Raw genomic sequence first — 22384 nt, forward strand, 5'->3', positions numbered from 1 at the left:
GGCTGCACTTGTCACCCAACTTCCCACGCCTTTTCTTCTTCTGGGGGATTTTAACGCCCACAATCCCCTGTGGGGTGGAACGAAGATTACTGGCCGAGGCAGAGATGTCGAGAATCTCATCTCCCAACTCGACCTCTGCCTCTTAAACACTGGCGCCACCACACATTTCAGTGTGGCGCATGGCACGTTCTCGGCCATAGATCTGTCATTTTGCAGCCCAGGGCTTGTACCATCGGTCCACTGGAGAGTCCATGACGACTTGTGTGGTAGTGACCATTTTCCAATCTTCCTTTCACTACCCCAGCTTCGCTCCCATGAACGCTTGCCTAGATGGGCATTTAGCAAGGCGAACTGGGAAACATTCTACTCTGCTGCCACTGTTGACACTCTCCCCCACAGTACCGTCGACGAAGCGGTTGAGACACTGACTGCAGCGATAGCTTCTGCTGCGGAACGTACCATTCCTCGTTTGTTAGGATGCCCCCGGCGAAAGTCAGTGCCTTGGTGGTCTCCAGAGGTCGCTGAAACCATTAAAGAACGTCGGCGGGCTCTTCAGCGACATAAGCGGCACCCGTCTTTGGAGAACCTCATTATTTTCAAACGTCTCCATGCTCAGGCATGGCGGCTCATCAAAAGGCGGAAACAGGAGTGCTGGGAGAGGTACGTTTCCACTATTGGCTCCCGTACTTCACCCTCCCAGGTGTGGATGTAGATTCGGCGTATCTTTTGATTGCAGCACTCTACAGGTGTCACAGGGCTTACCCTCAATGGGACGGTATCCACCGATGCCGATGCAATCGCCGAGCATTTCGCACAGCACTATGTTCGGGCCTCTGCGTCGGGGAATTACCCACCTGCGTTTCGCGCGCTCAAACGCCGGGAGGAAGGCAAACGGCTTTCTTTTGCTTCTCGCCACCCTGAGGCTTATAATGCCCCATTTAGTTTGTGGTAACTCCAGAGTGCCCTGGCACAGTGCCCCGATACAGCCTCTGGGCCAGATGGCATCCACAATCAGATGCTCAAACACCTGTCCCCGGACTGTCAGCGGTGTGTTCTTGCCATCTTCAACCGCATATGGGGCGATGGTGTCTTTCCGTCGCAGTGGCAGGAGAGTTCCGTCATTCCGGTGCTGAAGCCTGGTAAGGACCCGCTTAATGTGGATAGCTCTCGGCCCATCAGCTTGACAAATACTCTGTGCAAGCTATTGGAACGCATGGTGAGTCGACGGCTGTGTTGGCTGCTCGAGTCTCTGGGTCTTCCGGCTCCGTGCCAGAGCGGCTTCCGTCAGGGCTGTTCCACCGCTAATACTTTGGTCTTTCTTGAGCCTGCAATCCGCACTGCTTTTTCCAGGCGCCAACACCTCGTCTCCGTCTTTTTCGATCTCTCCAGAGCATATGACACGATGTGGCGGCACCATATTCTCACCACGTTGCACGGGTGGGGTCTCTGGGGCTCTCTCCCCATTTGTATTCAGAATTTTATATCTATTCGGACATTCCGCGTTTTAATTGGCGCATCCCATAGTTCACTTCATATCCAGGAGAACGGCGTTCCACAGGGCTCTGTATTGAGCGTGCCCCTTTTCCTTGTGGCCATTAATGGCCTTCCAGCAGCAGTAGGGTCGTCTGTCTCACCCACGTTATATGCTGACCATTTCTGCATCTTTTTCAGCTCCTCCACTATTAGTGTTGCAGAACGTAGGTTGCAGGGAGCCATACGCAAGGCGCAGGCGTGGGCCCTAGCCGATGGGTTTCAATTTTCATCTGCAAAGACTTGTGTTATGCACTTTTGTCGGCGTCGTACTGTCCATCCCCACCCTTAGCTCTATCTTCAGGATGCCATGCTCAGGGTTGTTGACACTTACTGTTTTCTGGGATTGCTGTTCGATGCCCGCCTTACTTGGCTTCCACATATTCGTCAGCTCAAGCGTCAGCGCTGGTGGCATGTGAATGCCCTCTGCTGCCTCAGCAACACAACGTGGGGTGCAGATGGTAATACGCTGCTGCAGCTCTATAATGCCCTCGTGCTGTCCCGACTGGATTATGGGAGTGTGGCGTATGGGTCAGCGTCGCCCTCAGTGTTGCAACTGCTGGATCCCGTTCACCACTGTGGGATTCGACAGGCGACAGGAGCATTCCACACCAGCCCTGTTAATAGCCCCTTGCTGAGGCTGGGGTTCCTCCACCTCGTATTCGGCGTCAACAGCTGTTAGCCAACTATGCTGTCCACATCTGTTGTTCGCCCCGTCACCCTAACTACCGTCTCCTTTTCGCTAATGCTGCAGTTCATATCCCACACCAGCGGCCGCGGTCAGGCCATACAATTGGGATCCGTGTTTGGTCGCTCCTTAATGAACTCGAGTGTTTGCCTCTTCCATCTGCCTTCCAGGTCCGCCCACATACACCACCTTGGTGTATTTGTCGGCCGCAGCTTCGGCTGGAACTTTCCCGATGGCCAAAAGATTCAGTTCCTCCTGCAGTCTTGCGCCGCCAATTCCTTGCTCTCCTAGGCGCATACCATGCCTCAGAGGTTATCTATACCGATGGCTCGATGGTTGATGGCCGTGTGGGGTACACTTATACTCATGCGGACTATGTCGACCAGCACTCCTTGCCGGAAGGCTGCAGTTTTTACACCATAGAACTGACAGCCATTTTTCGTTCCCTTGAGCATATTCGTACCAGCACTGGAGAGTCCTTTGTCATTTGCAGTGACTTGCTCAGTAGTCTGCAGGCTCTTGACCAGTGCTACCCACGCCATCCCACTGTTGGTGCCATCCAGGGGTCCATTCACGCTCTTGAACAGCGTGGTCGTTCGACGATGTTCATATGGGCCCCGGGACACGTTGGGATCGCGGGAAACAAACACACCGACAAGTTCGCTCAAGAAGCCACCCCCAAACTGCCGTTGGAGATTGGCCTCCTGGCAACTGATCTCCGATCGGTGTTACGCCGTCGGGTCTTTGGAATGTGGGGAGACAAATGGCGCACTCTGTCTGCACCCAATAAGCTGCGGCAGGTAAAGGAGACCACGACTGTGTGGGGTTCCTCCATGTGGGCCTCTCGCAGGGATTCTGTTGTTTTGTGTAGGCTCCGCATTCGCCACTCTTGGCTGACGCATGGTCATCTGCTTCGTCGAGAGGACCCCCCTCATTGTCGCTGTGGTGCGAATGTGACGGTGGCCCACATATTGTTGGACTGTCGTCTTTTAACCGCCCTCAGGCGAACTTTTAATCTCCAGGGTGATTTATCATCTCTTTTAGGTGACAATGTCTCTATGGTAGATCGTGTTTTAAGTTTTATTCGAGCAAGTGGGTTTTATAGGTCCCTCTAATTTTATTGCATTACCCTCTTTTGTACTGTATGTTTTACTTAGTTTTGTGTTGTCATGCGACTCCACCCTAAACTTTCAGGCTGGAGGTTTTAATGTGTTGCAGGTGGCTGTCTCATCCTATTATTTTCGTGATCAGCCAGCCTCAGTCCTCTGCTGTACAGTTTTACTTCCTTCTGCCTTTCCTCTCTGTGTTGTTTTTGTTGTTGTGCTCCGTTTCCCATGTTTCTTTATTATTGACATTGGGGATTTTCGTCCCCTGGAATTTTTATCTTGTGCTTCGAATGACTAATGGATGATTTCCCTGTGCTGTCTGTGTTTATGAAACAAGTGACCGATGATCTCTGCAGTTTGGTCCCTTTAATCCTCAAACCAACCAACCAACCAGCACCTTATGACCCTGGATGATCGCACTGCCTCGTGACCACACCTGAAGGGACTGGCGGACTCCACTGCCTCACGACCACAGCTGAAGGGCATGGCCGATGCACTGCCTTTGACCATACCCCATTGTCTGGGCTGACCACACTGCCCCACAACCCCACCTGAAGGCCTTTCGACTGCACTGCCTCACGACCCACCCTGATTGTCCTGGCCGTCTGCACAGCATCTCCACTGTATCTCTTGTGTCTGGCCAAGTACACTGCCTCACAACCACACCTGATGATTCTGGTCAACTGCACTGCCTCAGGAGTGCAGTATCTCGTGAGCACTGTGCCTTGTGAGTGCAGTTCATTGTGAGTGAAATGCCTTGCGCCCAGCCGATTGCACCCGTTAGTGGTAGCTGCAGTGCTCATACATCAGTCCACTTGTTACTATGTTCCCTCCGATGGTCTTTGTTGTTGTTTGTCGGGCAGTGGCGTCCTTTTTCCATCACCAATGGTGCTCGCTTCACGGGAACATTGTCACATTGTCGGCTTATGAAGCCTCTCCCAGCATCATGGATGGTGTTATCTCACCTGTGGGGATGAGATTATTGTAACTCTGCAGCATATTGTTAATGCCTTTTTAGCCATCATTGTTTGCGGGCTGTAACTGCCTTTTACATTTTATTTGCCAAAGTAAAGGCCATTTAATTTTTAGTTTATGACCTACATTTCCGTATGGTGTTTTTTTAGCGTTTTTTCCACATCCATTTCTAGCTCTCTCTTATTCTGTCCATTGTGGGCTGACATATAGTTGTTTAACTCCTCTCTGTATCTGTGTTTTGTAGTTCTGACTTGAGTTAATATGACCCCAGTAGTTTTTTGTGCTCGAGTGGCCTGGCCAACCGCACCTGATACGGCTGACCCTGCAGCTTTGCCACCATACCCACTAGACCTTGCCTGTGGCGTGACTGTGGCATCCGATGATAACTTGTAGAGCATGGACATCTGTTATCTTAGGTAAGTTTGTCATTCCCTTTGGATCTAGTTTTTTGTGTTCCTCTATTTCATAGTGATGTTTTACATGTAGCTTTGTTGTAGTGGAGTTTACTGGCATCATAAATCATATTTGATTAATTTCCGTGTTAATGTTCCCATGCTTCGAAACAGGCAGAATGGCACCTCATTCTATACAAACACTTTTGTGTAATTTACACTTTACTTGTGTGAAACTGTTAGTTTTATATCCGCAAACTGAAAGCAAAACAATTTATTATGTTGTGTTAAAATAGTATGTTGCCAACAGTGATACACAGCGTTCAGTGTTATATATTGCCCTATTACATATACTGTGTCAGTCACAAAAAAGGGAGTTCATTTATAGTAAATGTTAATGTACTATAATTTTTCGTACATATGTGTTTCAATTTGGATCAGTCTCAGAGAATCCTTGGAAATGATGTATAGAGTGACGACACTATGAACACCAGCAGGCAAATTTCACTAACAGCACTCTGTCCCACTAATACATGAAATGGTGTGACTGATGAGGATTCAGGTGATGAAAATAGTGCAGATTTAGATAATTCTCCAGGAAAACTATTGAGAACTGGTAAAGCAGATAGAGTAATTGAATGTGTTAAAGGACAACAACTAGTTATCGAATGTGAACACACTTGGAATGAATGGAACAAGAGGAGAAATGGTAGGTGCAAGGGAAAGGAGACAGAATGAAAATGGTGCTACTGGGAGGAAGGTAACTTGGCTGAGTTTAATAAAGATTGGTCTCACCAATATTATGTTCCCAACAATTGAAGACCGTTTCAAATGATTTGGTCATTTTTAATAATGACTGTTACAGTCACATACCAATATGTTTCCAGCTTAATAGACTCGGTGATGTGACTTCAATTGAAATTAGGTCATTTATTGAAGTAATTTCAGTTAGCAGTTATATTGAAGAATTGAGGTGCAACATGTTGCTGCAACTTTTTTCCCATTGCAGATTCAAATTCATAGTAACTAAATTAGACTTATTACTTATGTGAGAGTGATGATCTAAATAAGCGAAACAGGCTGACTGACATGAGGCAGTTATTTCACTTGCTTGGCAAGTGATTCCAAAACAATCAATCCACTCCATGAAGGAAATCATAGCACTGATAAAAGAATGGTGCCATATTTCAGTAAAAAGTGGTGCAAGCAGTTCATTGTAGAAAAACAAATATAGTGTGGCTACAAAACTTGGACTGAAGCTGCAAGGACTTGATACTTTAAAACTGTGTATCCTTGCCCAAATTAAAATACCACTGTACTGCAGAACTACAAACAATTGGGCTTAGGAGCAAGTATCGTTCTTCAGTATTATTCAGTGTTGCTGAGTTTGGGGAAATACTATTTTCCCTGGTTTTGACAATTGCATCACATCATTTCCCCCTCCTTATTGAATTATATGATAAAGGAATCTGAGATACATGGACAATTAGATGGAAGCTGATCTCAGATGCCCCCTACTAAACAAGAACAAAATGAAGAAATCAGCTCAGGAAGCAATTTATTTCAAGTGTCACAAGCCAAGCAATATAGTAGTTACCAGATGAAATGGCAATAGTGTGGTCACAATTTTTCCACCTCCACGCCAGTCAAACGACTACACAGAGTGAAAAAGGTTTTTGAAGAGTGAAAAGGAAACATAATGATCAAACAACCTCAAATTATTCATCTTTGCTATGAAAATGTTGGAGGAGTTAATTGTGCTGATCATAACATAAGCCTGTACAGAACATTTGTCAGGGGGGAAAAATGATACTTCACTTCGATAGCGCTTGCAGTCACACAGCTGAACAAAATGCGTGACATGTGCATAGATAATGGGAAACTGGCGCATCTTGAATTTTGATGCCATATTGTAACTTCCTCCCTGGAGACAAATGCCCAAATATGCATGTGTAAAAGGAAGCCATCAAAGACAGAGCATCAAGACTCCAGAGTTCACAGAAGAGATCACTATGTGATGGTCCAAGGGAAACAGTCTCACTGCAACCTTTCCCATGCAAAAACCAAAAGATGTGTAAAGTCTAATGTGGTTTGCATGTAAAAGGGTTCATGACTTATAATACTACCTGATTGCTGAAACGTTTGTTTGATGTAGTGTTAACTGCTACTAACTTTGAAATGTCATCAATTTCCCTACAAGTGAGTCCCACAAATGTAATTATGATACACGACAGACATCCTACATATAGGACACCCTCTTTATCACATAATTAGTTCCTAAGCATGTACCTAGTTCTGACAGGTCATATGATACCTACGTAACACATTACTGTAAAGAATACAGAAACATAAACTTCACAAAGGAAGAGAAAACAAATTAAAAAATTGTGATAAGTACATCACACCCTCGCTGTTATGGCATTAAAAAACAAACATTGTCCACTTGAAAATCATTTCAGCCCTTAATACCCAACAATTTAATATATGGGTCTGCCACAAGGAACTGAGGGTTTCGGATGGAGACAAACTAACATAAGAATAATAAACATCCCTCAGAAAGTAATGCAATATAGAAACCCTACAAGAAAAGAAATGGTATTGATGACCTCAGAAACTTGGTACAACTACCCAACACCATAACACCACATGAAAAACTACACTATTCTAATATAGTACTTCAATATATTCAGTTCACCTACATACGTAGTAAAAATTATTCTATACTGTATCTGCAACAAAATATATTTGTATTGATGTCTTTAACTTATTTGCACAGCTACTTTCAAAAACTTTGGAGAAAGGTTTATTATGGAAAAAGAAATAAAAAAAGGTTATGTATACACATTTCTAAAAACGGTTCTTTTTGAATTATTAACAAAATTTTACAATTTAGCTGATCAGGGCTTAGGAAAATAGAGACTGATAATAAATGCTTAAAATGTCATCTGCTTCTTCCTGAACATACATGTACTCGTCAAATAGTGAACTGTTGCACAATTTCAAATAGTTTTGAATGCTTTTGTGGGCTTCTGTGTCACATTGATGTATCATTTGTGCATTGTGATCAGCTGGATGAAGCAGTTTTTAAGCTATCCCCAGAGATAATACTGCAAAAGATTGCAGTTTGAAGAATGTGCAAGCCACGGAACTGGTCCTCCTCCACCTGTACATCCATTCAATACAATCGGATCACTGAGACTGGAATGTAATGGTGCTCCATCAGACATAAGTCACATATTTCTTACTAGCTGGGGCCTGTCATAAAGTAGGCAGCAACTGTAAGCTGTACTGGGAAAACATAGGATCCTACCAGACCTAAGATACCAGCCCACGCATTAAACTGATATTGATGTCTAGCCTTTACTGTAGCATACCTATGTATGTTGGTTGTGGAAATTTATTTTAGCTCTTTCAAACATTGCCTCCTCTGTAAACAAAACTGAAGAGACAAACAACAGAACCTGAAAGAAAATCAGTCCATAAGTTTAAGCAAACGCTATCAGCATTACAATGAGAATCTGCTAAATTTTTCAAGGAACTCCTCGACAGTGTAGAAGCAGTGACCCATGAGGAAACTCTTCAGTTTCAATTTGAAAGTGCATGGATTATTGCTAATATTTTTGAATTCGAGTGGCAGCTTATTGAAATTGGATGCAGCAGTATACTGCACACCTTTTTGCACAAGAGTTAAGGAAGTCCAATCCAAATGGAGGTTTGATTTCTGCCGAGTATTAACCGAGTGAAAGCTGCTTATTGTTGGACATAAACTAATATTGGTAACAAGAAACGAGAATAAGGAATATACATATTGAGAGGCCAATGTCAAAATACCCAGACTCGTGAACAGAGGTCGACAAGAGGTTCGTGAACTCACACCACTTATTGCCCGAACTGCCCGTTTCTGAGCCAAAAATATCCTTCTAGAATGGGAAGAGTTACCCCAAAACATAATACCATATGACATAAGTGAATGAAAATATGCAAAGTAGACTAATTTACATGTCAAAGTATCACTCAATTTTGATACCCTTCGAATAGTGAAAATGGCAGTATTAAGTCTTTGAACAAGATCCTGAACGTGGGCTTTCCACGATAGCTTACTATCTATCTGAACACCTAGGAATTTGAACTGTTCGGTTTCACTAATCATATGCCCGTTCTGTGAGATTAAAACGTCGGGTTTTGTTGAATTGTGTGTTAGAAACTGTAAAAACTGATTCTTACTGTAATTTAATTTTAGTTTATTTTCTACAAGCCATGAACTGAGGTCGTGTACTGCACTACTTGAAACCGAGTCAATGTTGCACACAACATCCTTTACTACCAAGCTAGTGTCATCAGCAAACAGAAATATTTTAGAGTTACCCATAATACTAGAGGGCATATCATTTATATAAATAAGGAACAGGAGCGGCCCCAACACTGATCCCTGGGGCACCCCCACTTGACAGTACCTCACTCAGATCCCACATCACAGCCGTTAACAACATTGTGAATAATGACCTTTTTCAGCCTGTTGATAAAGTAAGAGGTGAACCAATTGTGAGCTACTCCCCTTATTCCGTAATGATCCAACTTCTGGAGCAATATTGTGAGATCAACACAGTCAAATGCCTTTGTTAAATCAAAAAATACGGCAAGCATTCGAAACTTTTTGTTTAGCCCATCCAGTACCTCACAGAGAAAAGTGAATACAGCATTTTCAGTTGTCAAATGACTTCTAAAGCCGAACTGTACATTTGATAGCAAATCACGTGATATAAAATGATCAATTAACCTTACATACACTGTCTTTTTGATAACTTTTGCAAACACTGATGGCATAGAAATAGGTCTAAAATTATCTACATTATCCCTTTCTCCCTTTTTATAAAGCGGCTTTACTACCGAGTACTTTAATCGCTTAGGAAACTGACCATTCCTAAAGGAAAAATTACAAATATGGCTAAATACAGGGCTAACATGTGCAGCACAGTACTTTAATATTCTACTAAACACTCCATCATAACCATGAGAGTCCTTAGTCTTCAGTGATTTAATTATTGACTCAATCTCCCTCTTGTCTGTATCACAGAGGAGTATTTCAGATGTCAATCTCGGAAAGGCATTTGCTAAGAAATTTATATGATTTCCTGTAGAAATTAAATTTTTATTTAATTCACCAGCAATGCTCAGAAAATGGTTCTTAAATACTGTACATATATCTGATTTATCAGTAACAGAAATATTATTACTGCGAACTGACTTTATATCATCAACCTTGTGTTGCTGACCAGACACTTCCTTCAGAACTGACCATATGGCTTTAATTATTTCCTGTGAATTAGCTATTCTATTTGCATACCAAATACTTTTTGCCTTGCTAATAACATTTTTAAGCACCTTACAAAACTGTTTGTAATGGGCCACCGTAGCTTGATTGTGACTACTTCTAACATTTTGATATAATTCCCACTTTGTTCTACATGATATCCTTATCCCACTAGTCAGCCAACTGGGCTGTCCATTACTGCTAGTACCCCATTTAGAATGTTCTAATGGAAAAAGCATGAGAAATGTGTTATGGAAAGCATTGTATTTATCATCGATATTATCGGCACTATAAACATCTTGCCACTCTTGTTCCTTGACAAGTTTTGAAAAACTCTCTATTGCTGTTGGATTAACTTTCCTATGTAGTTTGTAATTAAATAAGATGTTGGTTTGAGTACAAAATACCTTTTAATGTTGAAATTTGTGCATCATGGTTTTGAAAGGCCATTGACCCTTTTACTAACAGAATGCCCATCTAGTAATGGAGAATGAATAAAACTATTGTCTATGACTGTGCTACTATTCCCCTGCACCCTAGTAGGAAAAAACACAGTATGCATCTGATCATATGAATTTAGGAGATCTACCAACATCCTTTTCCTTGCACAATCATGTACAAAATTAATATTGAAGTCACCACATATAACTACTTTCTGGTACTTCCTACAAAGTGAATCATGATGTAACATGTGCCAGAGGCACTTGTCTTGCACAGATACCTGTCACTTCCCTGACAGTCCATACAATGTGCTCTTCCTGATCAGGCATATAAGCAACACACAGTCTTCCTCAATCGACTGTCTGTGGTGCTAAGGACTTTCTTCCAGCAAAAGACGGTACACAACTTCAAAGGTTGAATGATTTCCTTATTCAGTTTGTAAATGCTGTGTCGGAGAGCTGTGTAGCCTCATGTCCATTACCATTCTCATTGACATATATGATGATAATCGTGTCTACCTGTTCACGAAATGAATTGTGTGTGTGTGTGTGTGTGTGTGTGTGTGTGTGTGTGTGTGTGTGTGTGTGTGTGTGTGTATTCACACATGAAGCGAATTAAACTTTCTCCACTAGAGACCACAGAGCTCCAGCAGTTTCTATGCTGTGAGAGGAACATAAAGCACATAGACTAGGCAATAAATGTTTCCTCAATACTTGATTTGTTCTAGGAGGGATGGAGGAAACTTTCTTTAGTATAAACCCATTTTTCTTTGTTGAACAACTCAAGAACAGGTTTGGGAAAGTGGTGGAGATTTCAAAAAATTAAAAAATGGTTCCATTCTACTTAAAACATCCTTCCCTGCTGAGTGAGAGATGCTGCTCACCTGTGACATGCTGGGTGACATTCCTGAACTAAGAGCCCCTGTAAAAGTTTGAATACATTGTAGGGTATCATTTTCTTACTGAAATCTCCTTTTACAGAATGATGATGAGTTAAACACTAATTTGGAATGACATCATGTCCAATTTGTCCATTGCCCATCTTGACCAGTGGAGGATGTAAGACAACACGGTGGATACTGGAGACTTCATCTTGGCTTTTGAAGTCGATTTGTTGCCTGAGAAACTAGAGTTGATGGTGTGTCACTGCAGTGACAAGGTGTATGTTCCTCCTCCCATGAGGTGCTACAAATGTTTGCAATTTGAACAAATGTTTTTGTATTGCAGTGGCAGTTCCATTTATACTGTTTGTGGATGTCAGTTAGACATGAGCACTCTTTGTGCTCATCACTGTGGCTGTTTCAGTTATGGGGAGAATGATTCCCTCTGTTCACTGGACTGTGCACTTGTCCAGTGGGAAAAGAAAATTCCAGAATATGAGATCCTAGACTGACTTGCAAACTGACAAGATGCCGAGAAGAAATATGGTGCTATACATCCTACATGTAAGACTGTGATCTGCTTGTAGGCTATGGCTACAACTTCATCCTCTGTTGTGCCCATACTGTAACTCTGTGTGTTTTCTATGTTGGGCCCTTGGGGCCACTTGACTGCTACCACTCATAATGTGGCTCAAGGTCCTCCTCCTACTGCTGCCCCACACAAAGTTTGGGAGTGTTGACTTCCTACCCACTGTGAACATCAGTCTCCAACCCTTGGCTGGAGAAACAACACTCTCCTCCAGCATTCCTTATAAGTGAGGGATCTCTTGGGATGCTCCCTTCCAGGACTCTCCTGACCTGCAACCAGAAGCCAGTCAATGGTTGAAAGAGCCACAAGTTGCAGGTTGTAGGACTTTGTGTTCCTCCCCTGTCCCATAAACTGGGACATACAAGCCCTCGAAGAAGGCAAAGCCATCCGAGGATGAGGAGCATGAGAAAGATGAGGAGGATTATGAGGACGAGGACAAGGACAATAAATAGTGGAGATCCAGGTGGCTACCATGGAGCCAGACCCTGCATGTTCATAGTGTCCATGATGGTGCATGTGTTTCTGGACACCTCTACAATCCATGATTGAAAACGAATGTGTATTGATGACATATCCTCACAACCAGAGGCAGCAGGCAGCCCTGTGACATGACGTGTCTCCTTGGGTCCTTCATGCCTCCATGGAACGCTGATAGCATAATCCTCCAGTGGAAGTGCAGCACTTTTCTGCCACCTGGCTGAACTACAAACTCTTATGTATCTCCCCTGTTTTTTTCACTGCCATCCAGGAGACATTTCCATCTGCAACTATCAGAGCTATTTTAACTATTGCACTGACTATAAAAGAATGTTAGGTGTTGTTTGCACATATAATCTGGACTTTATCTTTGTGAGGTGGAACTATGATCACTGTCTACGGTAAAGCTGTTGAAAACTTTCCTGCAGAGCTCAATCATTGCCTCTTGGTTGCTGGTGTTCCCACTCAATTCATTGTGGCATGTGGGCCTTAATCAACTTTTGATGTTTTCACTTCCTTCTCCCGTCCATCCAGTGAAGAGACCATTAAGACAAATGTAACCAACTGTTTTCTGACCTCCTTCACCCTGCCACGGGGTCACACACCTGGGTGTCCACCCAGACAGGCTCTCTCCAAAGCTTACTGTGATTCTTTCACCACTGCCATCACTCTTCTCACCTTGCATTACTGCTGCAATTATGTATTGGATAAAACATCAACAAAAGCAGTTGTCGCTATATTAAGTCCTCTCATTAGAGAAGAGGAGAACAGAGAGGATATAAATTAAATCTTACACTATATAGATGTAAACTAAATCATACATTATACAGATGTAAACTGAACCATGGAGGCAGGTGCCTAAATTAAAAATCATCTTTACCGATTCATACATTGTACAGATACAGATGTAAATTAAACCATAAAAGCCCAGACCTAAATTAAAAATCAGCTTTACCAACCAGTATTCTTTAAAAAAACACACTATTTAATGTTAAGTGCAAAGTTATGTCTAATTTTAAAATATCATGATTTTCTCAACATTAGCATGTGATCACAGGAAAAATAAATAACACTCAAGTTTATACTTGACACATTAAATACATTTAATTACTAAAAATAAAGAGTATCAACTTTCAATATGGTAGATGGTTCAATGACAAGGAAACAAACAAAATTATGCCTACACAATATCAAAGAAATTGTTAAGAGAGACTGTTTTGTAACATGTAATTTCATTAACTTTTCTAAATAAAATATTAGAGAAGTGCAATATTGAGACATTTGCTGAAACAAAGAAGCTATATGAACAAAAACATAGCCTAAAACTTAATTTTACAAACTTTTCTTTTTGTAAAAGTATTAATAATGGCATCAAGTAAGATTTTACATACTTACATTGATGTTCAATATTGATAATACTGAAGTATGTGAGGCACTGTTATGCTGCCTTTATCTTAAACATCTTTTTGTTAGATTCAGTTGTGGGAATGAGGTGCTGTGATTGGTGAATATAATGACACATGATCATGCTATGTAATCAAATGTATTTATTACTATATGCTGATACAGAATTACAACTCACTAATGATCAAAATGGTGAGAGAAAATAGGCAGTCAGAGAGAATGCCACTGAGCTTTGTAGCAGTTTATGCACTCTCTAGATTGTTGGTTCCCAACCTATGGGTAATTACCCTCTCAACGGTAAAATAAAATTCTCTTAGGTGTAAAAATCTAAGTGATCTGATTTTGTTTCTGACAATTATTTTCAAAATATCTTAACTATTACCACAATTTTGTAGGACTCCGATATTGATTATATAAGTTATCAATCATCACTTTTTCTCAATTAACAGGTTACCAATTCCTCACATATTCCACCGACCACAAACACATGCTGCACTTTGTCACTTTGATAAAAGAGAGACATAAGCGTAAGAAATGTTAATATCTCAAGAAAATGTCTTCTCCCAGTTGTAAGTAGCTGCTGCAGTCCAGAAATATCTTCATTACTCACTTTGAAACAAATAAATGAATTAACTGACAGCACAACACAGAAGTAACCACATAAGTGCTGCTGTAGTGCTGTAAACAGAATTATTATTATTATTATTATTATTATTATTATTATTATTCTTTCTATTCTCAGACATTATGTCTGGTCAAAAATGGAAAGTGACATGGACCTTGATCAAGCGTGACTTCCTTTTAACTGTACGGTATATGTTACATTGCATTTAGGAACTTTCAGGTAATTGAACATGTACCAATAATTACAGATATCTATAGTTGTATATATAAGTTTAGATGTTGCTGTATTGCGTTGGTGTACTGGTGGATATTGTGTGGTATGACTCCTGTAGTTGATAGTATAATTGGTGTAATGTCAACTTTATCCTGATGCCACATGTCCTTGACTCCTCAGCCAGTTGGATGAATTTTTCAATTTTTTCTCCCGTTTTCTTCTGTATATTTGTTGTATTGGTTATGGATATTTCGATTAGTTGTGTTAATTTCTTCTTTTTATTGGTGAGTATGATGTTAGGTTTGTTATGTGGTGGTGTTTCAACTGTTATAATGGTTCTGTTCCAGTATAATTTGTGTTCTCCAGTACATTTTGTGGTGCATACTTGTATGTGGTAATGTGTTGTTTTATTAGTTTATGTTGTATGGCAAGTTGTTGATGTAATATTTTTGCTACATTGTCATGTCTTCTGGGGTATTCTGTATTTACTAGTATTGTACATCTGCTTGTGATGTGATCTACTGTTTCTATTTGTTGTTTTCAAAGTCTGCATTTATCTGTTGTGGTATTGGGGTCTTTAATAATATGCTTGTCTACTTGTCCATAATGTAGGTTTTTTGTTGATAAAGCCCCTTCCTTTCTGCTTAATGTGAATCTTTCTGTTGCTGAATGGATGTGATGTATTCTATATTTGTGGCATTGTCATCGTGTAAGTGTGTTGAGTGCTTCTAGGTCTGTGTTGCTCCATTTCACTACTCCAAATGAGTAGGTCAATATTGGTATAGCATAAGTATTTATAGCTTTTGTCTTGTTTCTTGCTGTCAATTCCTTTTTAAGTATTTTTGTTAGTCACTGTCTATATTTTTCTTCTAGTTCTTTTTTAATATTTTTATTATCTATACCTATTATTTATCTGTACCCTAGATATTTATAGGCATCTGTTTTTTCCATCGCTTCTATGCAGTCACTGTGGTTATCCAATATGTAATCTTCTTGTTTAGTGTGTTTTCCCTTGACTATGCTATTTTTCTTACATTTTGCATGTTGGATAGTGGGTTCAGAGCAAGGCAGAACAAGAAAGGACTTTATGAGTCTGTTTGGTATATTCAACGCTTAATCTGTATTGGCTGTGATGTGATATTACTTGAATTTGTTTGGATATTTTGTGTGGTTTCCCAATTTTTCATTACTATGTTTAGGAACTGTAACAATTTGGGATCTACTTTGCATATTTCCAATATCTGTAATAACCATGAGTGGGGTACACTATCAAAAGCTTTTTGGTAATCAATGTATGCATAGTGTAGTGACCTTTGTTTAGTTTTAGCTTGGTATATCACGTCTGCATCTGTTATCAGTTGCTCATTACATCCTTGTGCTCCTTTGCAACAGCCTTTTTGTTCTTCATTTATAATTTTGTTCTGTGTTGTATGTGTCATTAATTTCTGTGTAGTAACTGAAGTCAATATTTTGTATATTGTTGGTAGGCATGTTATGGGGTGATATTTTGCTGGGCTTGCTGTGTCTGCTTGATCTTTAGGCTTCAGATAAGTCATTCCTTGTGTAAGTGTATCAGGGACTGTGTATGGGTCTGCAATGTAACTGTTAAATAATTTAGTTAGATGTGAATGTGTTGAGGTGAACTTCTTTAGCCAGAAATTTGCTATTTTATCTTTTCCAGGGGCTTTCCAATTGTGCGTAGAATTAATTGCTCGGGTGACTTCATGTTGCAAAATTATCACTTCAGGCATTTGTGGTATCATCTTGTACGTATCTGTTTCTGCTTGTATCCACCGTGCATGCCTGTTATGTTGTACTGGGTTTGACCATATGTTGCTCCAGAAGTGTTCCATGTCTGTTATTTTTGGTGGATTGTCTATTTTAATGTGTGTGTTATCTATTGTCTGGTAAAATTTCTTTTGGTTTGTGTTGAATGTTTGGTTTTGTTTCCTTCTATTTTCAATTCTTTTGTATCTTCTAAGTCATTCGGCCAATACTTGTAATTTCTGCTTCTTTTCATCTAATTGCTCTGTCACTTCTTGTTGTGAGATTTTACCTAACCTTTTTTGTTTTTTTTCTGACATTTCATTTCTTATCAATTGTGTTAGCTGTTCGATGTCTTTTCTCAGTTTTTCTGTTCTGATCTGTGGCCTGTGTTGCCATGCTGGTTTTGTGGGTTTCTTCTGTGTGTTGGTTGGTTCTGATCTCTGCCTAGTGTGTGTATTTAGTGTAGTGAGTGCTCCTATATAAACCAGTAGTTGTAACTCTTCCATAGTTATATTTTCATTTATTTTGTTGTGTATGATTGTGTTTATAGTTGTTATTGTTGTTTCAACATGTGGGTTATTTGGTGGTCTATGCAAAAATGGTCTAATGTCTGTATTTGTCTCTTTGTATTCCAAATATGTCAGCTGAAATATTTCTTCTATATCTAACATGTGTGTTACTTCGTGTTCTATTTGTGCTTGTTCTGGTGGTTGTCTTAAGATTTCATTTTCCTCTGATTGTTTAATTGATGTGTGTTGTTCTTTGTTTGTTTGCTCTGGGATGTTTGAGTCCATTATTGTTTTTTCTTCTTCTTCTGGTTGCACATTATTTTGTTCCAGTATTTTTTGTGCTTGTTGTTTGATGTTTTCTAATTCTGACTGGGGTATCCTGTTATCATTATTATTATTATTATTATCATTATTATTATTACAATTGTTAGATGCAAAGCATTAACAGCCCAAAGTCATCCAATTTTGGCCTGTCCAGAAGTAAGGAGTGAATCAAACAAATGATTTACAATCAGTCAGTAGAGCACACACAATTGAACTTATTTGGTTTTAAATGGTGTTGCAGTGTGCAAATCAAGCAAGTGCCACAATTGAATAATAAAGTATAAGTATGTAATAAGTATGTACGTAATAATGTATGTAATAATGAAGTATAAGTATGTTTTGTAACAAGCACATACTCTTACTTTGGTTGGTTAGCTTTCTTACCTGGGTAGCACTTCTGATGCACCACAAATTCCTTAATCATTCATTCTCTCTCTCTCTCTCTCTCTCTCTCTCTCTCTCTCTCTCTCTCTCTCTCTCACACACACACACACACACACACACACACACACACACACACACACACACACACACACACACACACAACACACAAAGTAAATATCATTCACCTTTCATCATTTTGAAAATAAATGGGGTTCGATAAAACTCTTTCGTTCTACAGTTTAGATATGTGCTAAAGTTGGTGGTAATGTGGGTAAGCAGGGTTCGGCAACAGGTGGTAGGGAGTAGGTGGGGATACTACCTAACATCTTTTTGCAATAAGGGGTAATGGTCTGAGGAAGGTTGGGAACCACTGCTCTAGATAGTCTATACGCTATTGACAGTTGCCACCCAGTTTACAAAAACTGCTTTTATATGATGAAACTGAAACAGGCATTGTTGGAAAAATGCCATTGCCAAAGTGGCTTTGTTATATTTTGATGTGCTTCTGTAGTCCATTTTGGCAAATTAAGGTCAAAAATTTTTGTGGGTTTTTTATTTTTGTGTAACTTAAAACTCTGCAGTTATATTAGTAATTCATCCTTATTAAGGTGGTTATTATTCATAGCAGCTAAATGCATTGCATAGATATTCATGTCATCAATCCTATAATTTCTGCAGCTGAGCCTTGTGTAAAAACCCAAACAAATTGTTATATATTAAAAAAAGATTCTGCGACTTACCAAACGGGAAAGCGCTGGTAGATAGACACAATAAAAACACGCAAACACACACACAAATATCAAGCTTTTGCAACCCACGGTTGCTTCATCACGAAAGAGGGAAGGAGGGGGAAAGACAAAAGGATGCGGGTTTTATGGGAGAGGGTAAGAAGTCATTCCAATCCCAGGAGCGGAAAGATTTACCTTAGGGGGGAAAAGGGACTCTTTCCGCTCCTGGGATTGGAATGACTCCTTACCGTCTCCCTTAAAATCCACATTCTTTCGTCTTTCCCTCTCCTTCCCTCTTTTCTGTTGAAGCAACCATGGGTTGTGAAAGCTTGATATTTCTGTGTGTGTTTGTGTGTTTTTATTGGGTCTATCTACCAGCGCTTTCCCGTTTGGTAAGTCACAGCATCTTTTTTAATATATTTTTCCCATGTGGAATGTTTATTTCTATTATATTCAAACAAATTGTTAACATTTTGTGATGCATGAAACCTATTCCTAAGCTCATTAAGGATGTGGTCTGTTATTTCTGTGTTCATACTGTGGAAATTTTTTCAGCTGTCAAGTGTGAGCTGTCATCTTCCCATTCTTTATTGACTGTGGTCTTCTTTTTCCATTTTCACACTTCTTTGAAATTTCCTTAGATATATTCACATGGTGAGGTGCTGATTGTGGCAATTGATGGTCTGTATCATTACCTCTACAGAGGAAGAATGCTTACTTCAGCACTCAGAAGTCACGAAGTTGTGAAAGTGCTCATAACATAAAATCCGAGTGTAAACAATTGGTTATTACAATCGACTGAAACCCAGCTGTACCTGATTTATCAACTGAATGTTCATCTGGAGCATATGAATCTTCTCTAGCAGTATAATATGTTTCTGATCGTAGATCTATGGAAACCGTATTCAGTATCTCTGATTCTTTGAACTTGCTAGTACCATTTCTACCTTCATAGATGTCCATGAATGACTAAAAGTGATAATGATCTTGTATTTATATTAACTTCCATATTGTTTAGGTGTCAGTAAGTGCAGCACTCCACAGACAGAACAAGGGACTCCCTCCATATTAACTGACAAAACAGTTTTGATGGAATGCTAAATGGTTCTATAAGTCAGTTTTTCCTCATAGAAAAAACTTTGCACTACATGAACATGACAGGGTGTTTTGTGTTAATGGAAAAGTAGGAACATGGAACTATAATAAACGTGAATTTGTTTTCTCACAAAATGGAACCCCCAAGAGCACTGACTATACAGTCAGTACAGTACTATTCAGTCTGTTATTGCTGTCTGAAAAGTGCCTCTATATAAAGTTCGTTTACTATCAGCATAGTGCTAATATCATGCACTTTAATGATGAATCACAAGGGTGGGTTCTTTTTGCATTATACGTTGTCTATAGTCAGAGCTGCATCTATGGGCAGAGAGGGGGGGAGGGGGGGGGGGAAAGGGGGGGCGGGCATGTAAACTGAGGTATCTGCCGCAGGCAGCAATTTCAGGGTCCATCATATTCATATTCTTGAAGGTAAAAGCCTTCTTTCACAGGGCTGAGAGGGTGAGTGGATATCAGCATTGTTATAATTATTAGCAGAATCCATAGGATCAGATTACCAGAGTGGAAGCAAATGACTAACAGGTAGGAAAGATTACATACCATATATACTCAAATAATCTACGCCCTCGAATAATCTGCGCACCCCAATTTTGAGGAAGAGGCAAAAAAAAATTATTTTTGCTTTAATTTGTTTTATTTGCAAAAAAAAAAAAAAATTGTTCCAAGGTTATGATGTGTTCAAAAGTAGGAATAATAACTATTGGTTTGAAGCAACGCTGCTGTACAGGTTGATACATTGTTAAAATGCAACCGATTCAGCGGCATGCAGCTGCCCAGCCGGTGTGGGTGGGGAGGCCAGCAGTGTGCAGCTGGCCGACTGGCCCATTAGACGGGCGGGTGGCCAGGGAACATTATCACTGCCAGCCGGGACTCTACACATACATACAATAGCATAAAGAAAAAATGTAAATTATCTTGTTTAAGAATTTGTTAATACGGTATGTGCAATAAAATATTTTAGTAAATACCGGTACGTTTCCTCTCTTACCACTCTATTCATCACTTTCATCGTCATCACTAGCGGGAGAATCATTGTCGTTTTAACCATCTTCCCATAGAGCGTCATCCTCTGTTCCATCCAGTGAATTTGTGATTCCATGTTTTTGAAGAACTTTTCCACCAGTAGTTGCGGAATGGAGTCCCATGCACTTTTCACCCATTTATAAATCCGGGACAAATCCGGCCGTTTGATTTTTCCACTAGGAGTGAACTTATGGTTTTCATCAGCCATCCATTGCCTATATCACTGTTTAAGTGCAGCTTTGAATGGCCAAATTATACACACATCTAGTGATTGTAGGATGGATGTTAGGTCTCCCGGAATAATGACCAAGTAAGTTTTCCCTTTTTGTAATTTATCTCGCACTTCCTTAGTTGTATGTCCGCGGAAGGTGTCCAGGACAAACGTGTTGCATAAATTCAGTAATGCACCAGGATGACATTGCCAAACGAGTGTCACCCAGTCAATTAAAAGTTCATTGTCCATCCACCATTTCAGATTCACTCTCACTTACACCAGTATGCCTTTTACTGATATTTTCAGAATAGTTTTCCTGTTAAATATCACATAAAGTGGTAGCTTTTGTCCATCGCCAGTTACACACAACATCACTGTACATCTTTGTTTCTCACTGCCGCCAGTTTGTATCATGATGCTGGATTCTCCTTTCCTGTTCACTGTGTTTTCGAGCGACTTTTCGAATTAGACTGGCGTTTGATCTGCATTACCAACTTGTGATAGTATATAGGACTGTTTACAGTCTAGATTTATCACATAACAATGAAAATTCACTATCTTTATCTCGTAATCGCCTGGAAGCCGCTGAGCACTAGTAGTTTTCCTCCGGAATCCAAAACCATATTGGTTGTAAAATCTTGATAGCCAGCCCTGGCTCCCTTTGAAACTGGTAATGCCTAGTTATTTGGTTAAAGACAATGCTTTGAGTTGGTACATTTCACTCATCACTGCACATCCGTATTGTCACTTCTGATCTACATAATTGCAGAGTCTTTTCTCGAGGTCCCAATGCTTTGCTTTTTGGCCGCAAAATACCCGGAAATTACTATTAGATTCTTGAAGCTGTTTTATTTTTTCACCAGTTGTGAATACAACTCTCACTCATGTCTTACTTTCTTCCTGCTGCACGGTTTCCAGTATTCTTGGCTTCTTCAATAATTTTCACTTTTTCTTTAGCAGTGTACGAGCAATAACGAGAAATTGTACCCAAAATTAACAAGTTTGAAGACGTTAATACTTCACTCCTAACGTGCTACTGATGTGTCACAGGATGAGGCCGCAACAATGCAATAGTATAATGGGATGTGTTGTTGGAGGTCGAGCAGTCCCAACAATGTCTCGAATAATCCGTGCACCCCAGTTTTTCGCCCTAAAATTCAGGAAAAAGCATGCGCGGATTATTCGAGTATATACAGTATTATCTTCTCAGTGTATCCAAGAAAATGAAATTTTAGCAGAAAATTTTTGTCAGATCTCTACACTACCAAGAGTGAGTTGTGCAGTCCCTGGTTAGCAGAAGCTTAAGTTTTAATCTAGAAACAGTACGGAAAACTGGTCACATGAACACATAATAATGCCACACCAGATGATAAAGCCAGGATAACTGAAGCTGTGATTCTGGCAGAATTAATGAATTTAACAGGAGAATAAGTTTTGACAATGGCAGGAATAGTTAACAGATTAGTGATGACGTTATTGGAATGAGGAAGGAGAAGAAGCAGGAACATCACACAAATAATATAGAAGAATATGAAAATTCCACATTTATATAAAAATTTCATACTTCTACTATTCAATCTCATGCATGAGAAACTGGAGCGTATGAATGAATTGTGAAACTATTTTCTAACATAAAACTTTTTGCTTATAGTGAGTCTGATAGGTGTTTGATATTGGTGTTTTGTGAA

At 40.2% G+C, this 22384-nt stretch overlaps 1 protein-coding gene across 1 annotated transcript in view; it reads right to left on the reverse strand.

Moving 5' to 3' along the window:
* LOC126416567 (uncharacterized) overlaps positions 1–22384 on the reverse strand; it is a 116397-nt gene that overhangs the window by 4881 nt on the left and 89132 nt on the right. The window lies entirely within an intron of this gene.

Source organism: Schistocerca serialis, chromosome 8, assembly GCF_023864345.2.
Source record: "Schistocerca serialis cubense isolate TAMUIC-IGC-003099 chromosome 8, iqSchSeri2.2, whole genome shotgun sequence".
Lineage (NCBI taxonomy): Eukaryota > Metazoa > Arthropoda > Insecta > Orthoptera > Acrididae > Schistocerca > Schistocerca serialis.